This window comes from Erigeron canadensis, chromosome 1 (assembly GCF_010389155.1).
Source record: "Erigeron canadensis isolate Cc75 chromosome 1, C_canadensis_v1, whole genome shotgun sequence".
NCBI classification, from domain to species: domain Eukaryota; kingdom Viridiplantae; phylum Streptophyta; class Magnoliopsida; order Asterales; family Asteraceae; genus Erigeron; species Erigeron canadensis.
The window spans coordinates 14243275-14249131 of record NC_057761.1 but is presented as its reverse complement, the minus strand read 5'-3'; positions in this window follow the sequence as shown (position 1 = coordinate 14249131).

Sequence of the window (5857 nt, the reverse complement as noted above, 5' to 3'; positions counted from 1 at the left end):
ATAATCTTGAATCAACAGGAAATCCTGAGACAGTAATGATGTCTTCGGGTCACTCAGTAGACTCACTTGAGGCCACTGAAGTGCCAGATTCTATTATTCCTCTTCCTATTGAAGCTCAAAGGTTGGTATCCCAGTTTGTTGAAGGGATTGAAGAAGGTCAGAGATGTGCATTGCTTGTATCTAGAAATATCTTAACCGGAAAACTTCCTGCCACCGAAACAAGATCATCACCGAGATTGCTTACTGGTGGTGCTTTACGTATTGGTACTCTAGTAGCATCTTCATTATCTCCCTGAGTAACAATACCAACAACAACAACAACAACAAGGCAAACAACAACACCAATTCCATCATCACCAATTCAAACAACTTCGATAATTCCATCAATTCCACCAACAACAACATCCACACCAATTACTCAATCTTTCCCTGATCCCAGTTCACCACATCATTCTTCCAATTCTTCTTACGAATCTTCTGATTCTGCCGAATATCTAAGTGATTGCTCACCAAGACGTCTTGCCACCAGTGGTCTGTCAACCGACACTCTTATTGTTTCTCTCATGCATCGGTTGAGATCCGAAGAACCACATCTAACTTCTCATAAACGATCAATCTTTCAATCACTTCTTGCATATTTGTCATTTCAAGAAAATCAACAAGCAAAACAAGCTGAAGTAGAAGCTCTTCAGAAAAGAGTTCGAGAACTTGACCAACAATGTAGACTGGCCGATATCTCCAGGAGTCGGGATGATTAAGATCCTGATGATCAACCCGAGGGGGAGAATATAAGAGATATCGGAGAAGGTTATGAAACTCAAGGACAAAATGGTCAAGAACAAAATGTACAAGATGTGATCCAAGATCAAGAGCAAATCAATCAAGATCAAACTCAAGCTCAAGCTTCTACAACTCATGTTAATAAATCGGATTCAAATGATCTACCTCTACTGGTCAAAAATATTTCACATTATTACTCCACAACTTCTGACGAGTCAAGTGATCCTGATCCATTTCAACCTGAAAATGATGAGTCTGATTCATCCGATTCAAGTGATGATCCTGATAATGCTCCAACAAGTGAACAATCTCAGCAAGAAATATATGGGAAAAATATATTTGAAGATATTATATATCATTTGAGAAACCCAGAGAATCTTGAGACTCCAAGTGAGCTTGAACAAGGAGTCAGACATCCAAGAATCTCAAGAAGCAGAATATGGCAGATTAATGAGGGTTATTTTGTTGAGAATTATGAGCAAATTCTGGATCTAAGTATAAAACCCGATGAGATTGTGTGCAAAGATTGATATCTTGAAGAAAGAGCTTTCCAGATTTACTGCACACCTGTTGAAGGATTGAACATGACATTGAATCGGTTGAGAGCATTCTTTCAATTCAGACATAAAGATCAAAGAGATAAGTACATGGAGTTGATGAATGCTGTTAGTTCGGTGAGAGAAGAATAGTGGTATAGACAGTTTGAAAGACCAATCACACAACTACTAGAGTTGTTTGTTCCCTTGATGTCTCACAACATGAGACTTGTTAGATTCAAAGTTCGTAGAGTAGATGGTTGTATGTATTTGGTTCAAGAAGAATCATTTCAACACTTGAAGATCTCAAACGTTCTGTTCCTCTACAATCAATATGCTTATCTGATTATCAAGACTCCATATCAACTTCAAGCCTATGAAGCATTGAAAAGCCACATTCAAGCTATTATCAGATTTTATGAATTCAATGACTTTCAGATCGGCTTAGAGAGAAGAACTAGCAGGATTAACCTCACAAAACCAAATCAAAGAGCTGGAGGTTATGAGCTAGATTGATTTCAAATTGGAGATGTGATTGAAGACTTGGATGGGTTCGTCTTCATTAATCGTTTAAAGAGAAAGATCTTCATTCGTGCTTCAGATTTTCCAAAGTACTCTGATGGTACTTTGAACTACTGCTTGTCCATTCTGAGTGCAATAGATGAAGATGCTGGTGATGAAGAAGATGACAACATCAAGTCTCAGAGGAGAAATCATATTAGACGTATCAAAGCTGTTCTTGAGATACGTCAAAGAGTAAGAGATCTTATTGTTGAAAGGACTCCCAAGGCTCAAGAAGGAGTGAGACATACTGAGACAGGCTCATGGGTTCTTTGGAATCCTAGTCACAAGCATGGTCCTCACAACATTCCTCCAGTGAATTTCCAAGACAATATCCGACTGCCAGTTGAACGCCCTGAAGGTGATAACTGGCATTTCATTCCCAAGAAGTTTTGGAAAGACACTTGGAATAGTTACAAGAAAAGAGCCTTCTGGAGAGATAAGATTGACAAACCATCAACATCAATTGCTGCTCAAAGTTATAAGAAAAGAAAGAACAAGCAAAGGACAGCAAGCATGAGGAGAAGATATCAAAGGAAGAAATGATGGACTACCAAGCTCACAACCAAGCACTAAGGGGGAGAATGTTAGAGATACAAAAATAGTGCTTAGTTGTATTTAACTTTATGAAGTTTTATGTAATAATTGTAAGGTTGAGGGGGAGCTTTTGTAAGTTTCCTTAGGATATATAAACCCCTCAATCCTTCATTTCTAGTAACCTTTTGTAAGCTAACAACTCATTCCCGTATTGTATGAAATCATATCATTTCACACACACTCCTTTCTTTCTCAAGAACACACACTAACACATCATAATCACCATTGTTGATCACATAACTTCCGCATCAAAACACGAATATTTCTACAATTTTAAGATGTCCCATTAGGTGGGACTTCAGAATTAACTTCAACTGACAAATCTTCAGAATGTTTTGTAGTAGTCGGCTGGCCAATACCTGGGATTCATTAGTTTTTGTATTTGGCGCAGCAACTGCAACATCTTTCTTCTCACTTGAACCCTTATTAGGGGTTTTCGAAATTGACCTAATAGGTTGTCTCACCTTTCCATCAATGTTCTTAACAATACATAAATGGATTGTCCTGATAAAATCATGTAAAGGTATAAAGTCAATTCATCGTAAATCAGTGTTCAAAGTTATAAGTTCTGGAATACTGACTGATGCTCCGGTCTTGATCTGGTTAGACTGTGTAAGTGCACGTCTATGTCAATGGCAGTCTAGATTGTTTAGGCTTGTATTGTAATATGTCTTTGTAATGTGATTGTCATTAATAGACTTTGTATTATGCGTGAAATACTAGATTAAGTTTAAGTATTGAATGTGTAATATCTGCTAAGGATGAATTACGACCTCGTAATTCATAAAGGGAAATACGTCCTCATAATTGCAGGTTCAATTACGAGGTGGGACATCAATTACGACCTCGTAATTGTGTCGAGCTGGGCAACAAATGCGAGGTCGACTCGCTAAAGCCTAGATCGTGTATCCTTTATATATATAGAACCCCAACAGAGAGTAGGGTTGAACATTTGTCGAAATTTCGAGCATATACTACAGGTTAAGTCGTCAAAGGATTTTTCCGCTAGTCCAGAGAAGATCTGCTAGGCAACAGATAATCCAGGGACTTTGTTGTGAATCACCAAGTTATAGAGAGGGATTCTTCACCTTTAGATAACTGGAACAAACTATTAACGATCCGTTTCTAGGGGACTTACTAGTGGTATCAGAGCCTCTTGGTTTAATACCGGAAGGTTATAGTTTGTTGGTGATAGACAACGTTGATTTAGGGTCATTTAGACGTGATTCTTTCACCAGTTAATGACCAGAAATCTTGTTCTTGGTATATTTTGGAGTTTGCAGCCGTCTAAGGTGTTAATATTGACTTTTAGGGTTTGATTTCAAGAGAATTAAAGGTTTCAGCATCGTTTGCGACCTCGCGGGCTTGTATTGCCTCATCCAACTCGTATTTCGATTTGGGTAGCTAATTATGACCTTGCCAGTTCAATTGCAACTTCGTATTTCGTTTGCGACCTCGTGAGCTCTTTAACACCTCGCTAGTTCAATTATGACATCGAGTGACTAATTGCGACCTCGTATTTCTTTACGACCTCGTGAACTTTTACGACCTCGTTTATTTTAAACAGTTCGTGAACTTTGCTAGCTCAGAGAAAATGACGTCTCGTTTACCCGCAAATATCAATCTTTGCTGAATCAATTGATTCTAATGGATCATGAAACCGGAAAAGCCAACTCACCGCCGAAGTTGATAAGCCTAGACATATATGTCAATTGGAAGGGCAAATTCGAGTCATACTGTAGATTGATGGATGTTCGAATGTGGATTTGTATTGTCAATGTGTATGTTCATCCAACAGTAACAGGTGACAAGGAACCAACAGGTTCTGGTGGAGGAAAGCCAGCAACGTATGAATAGATGCACGTTGATAAAAAGAAAGACTACGAGGCTGAAAGTAAGGCTTTGGGTTCACTCAGAATGGCTCTCTAAGGGGAATTCCTGCATCTGTTTGAAAAATATGAAACAACGAAAGGCTTATGGGATGCACTCAAAGAGAATTGTGAAGGTGACAAAGATCTCAAGAAGAGAATGAAAGACCTGTTAAAGAAGCAGTATTATGTTTTCACTAGCTTTAAAGATGAATCCCTTGATGAGATGCTAGTTCGTTACAGTCATTTGCTGGTTGAGCTTGCTTACTTTGGGTATAAACCTAATCCAGAGGAAATCATCGAGAAGTTGTTGGAGGTACTTACAGTTAAGTGGGAAGGTTTTGTTACATCTATCCAACAAAATCCTGAATTCAGCACATGGACTCTGGAACAGATCATTCGAAAGCTGAGAGGTCAAGATATGAAACGGAAGTCAAAAGAAGCAGGTAGCAGTGATTTTCTTCAGCATCCTGAAGTCTATCATAGCAGGTCAAGCATTCCTTCTGCAAAATCTTCAAGTGCAGGGATCAGTGCCTTCTACAATGGAGATGATGAAAAGTTGAAGATGACGATGTATTCTGACAACAACTTGATGTATGTAACTTCTCTGGAATCAGCTATGGTTGTTCATAACGGGAATCAGAATCATAGTTCTCCAAGCTCGGGTTTATCAGGTATGCCGATGAGCATAAGATCCTTAGAGGGACATTTGGGCATGCTAGCTTCGTTTGTGCCTGCTCATGAAGGGCTAATTGGAGGAAAACTCACTGATCCTGAATTGGTTAGGGAGGATTACAAGTAAGTTGATCCAGATGATCTGGAAGAAATGGACTCGAACTAGCAATTAGCTATGTTAACTTTGAGAGTTCAACGATTCACTGATAGAACCGGAAGAAAGGTCATAGATGGTAAAGTAGGATTTGATAAGACAAAAGTGAAGTGTTTTAACTGTGATGGCTTTGGACATTTTGCTCGTGAGTGTGAAAGGCCAAATGGATTTGAAAGAGGATTGATCGATAGTACATTGTTTACAAAATGGAAGAGAGAGGATTTTCTACTTTTACAAGTTTACGTGGATGACATTATCTTTGGATCATCAAACGAAAAGATGTGCAAGGAATTTGAGCAGATTATGAAAGGGACTTTTGAGATGAGTGCTATGGGAGAGATGAACTTCTTTTTGGGTTTATAGGTTGAACAGAAGAAGGACAGATTCTTTATCCATCAAACGAAGTATGCTCAAGATATCTTGAAACGTTTTGGAATGGAGGATACTTCACCGATGGATACCCCCAAACAAAAGAACCATCAACTTGGGATGTTATCTTTTATTGATCCAGAAGTTGATCCAACTCTTTAAAGGGCCATGATAGGTTCATTGATGTATCGTACAACATCAAGACCGGATATCATGTTTGCGGTTTGTTTGTGCGCTCGTTATCAATCATGCCCTAGAGAAAGCCATATGAAAGCTGTTAAGTGAATTCTTCGCTACCTCAAAGGCCATCCAGTGCT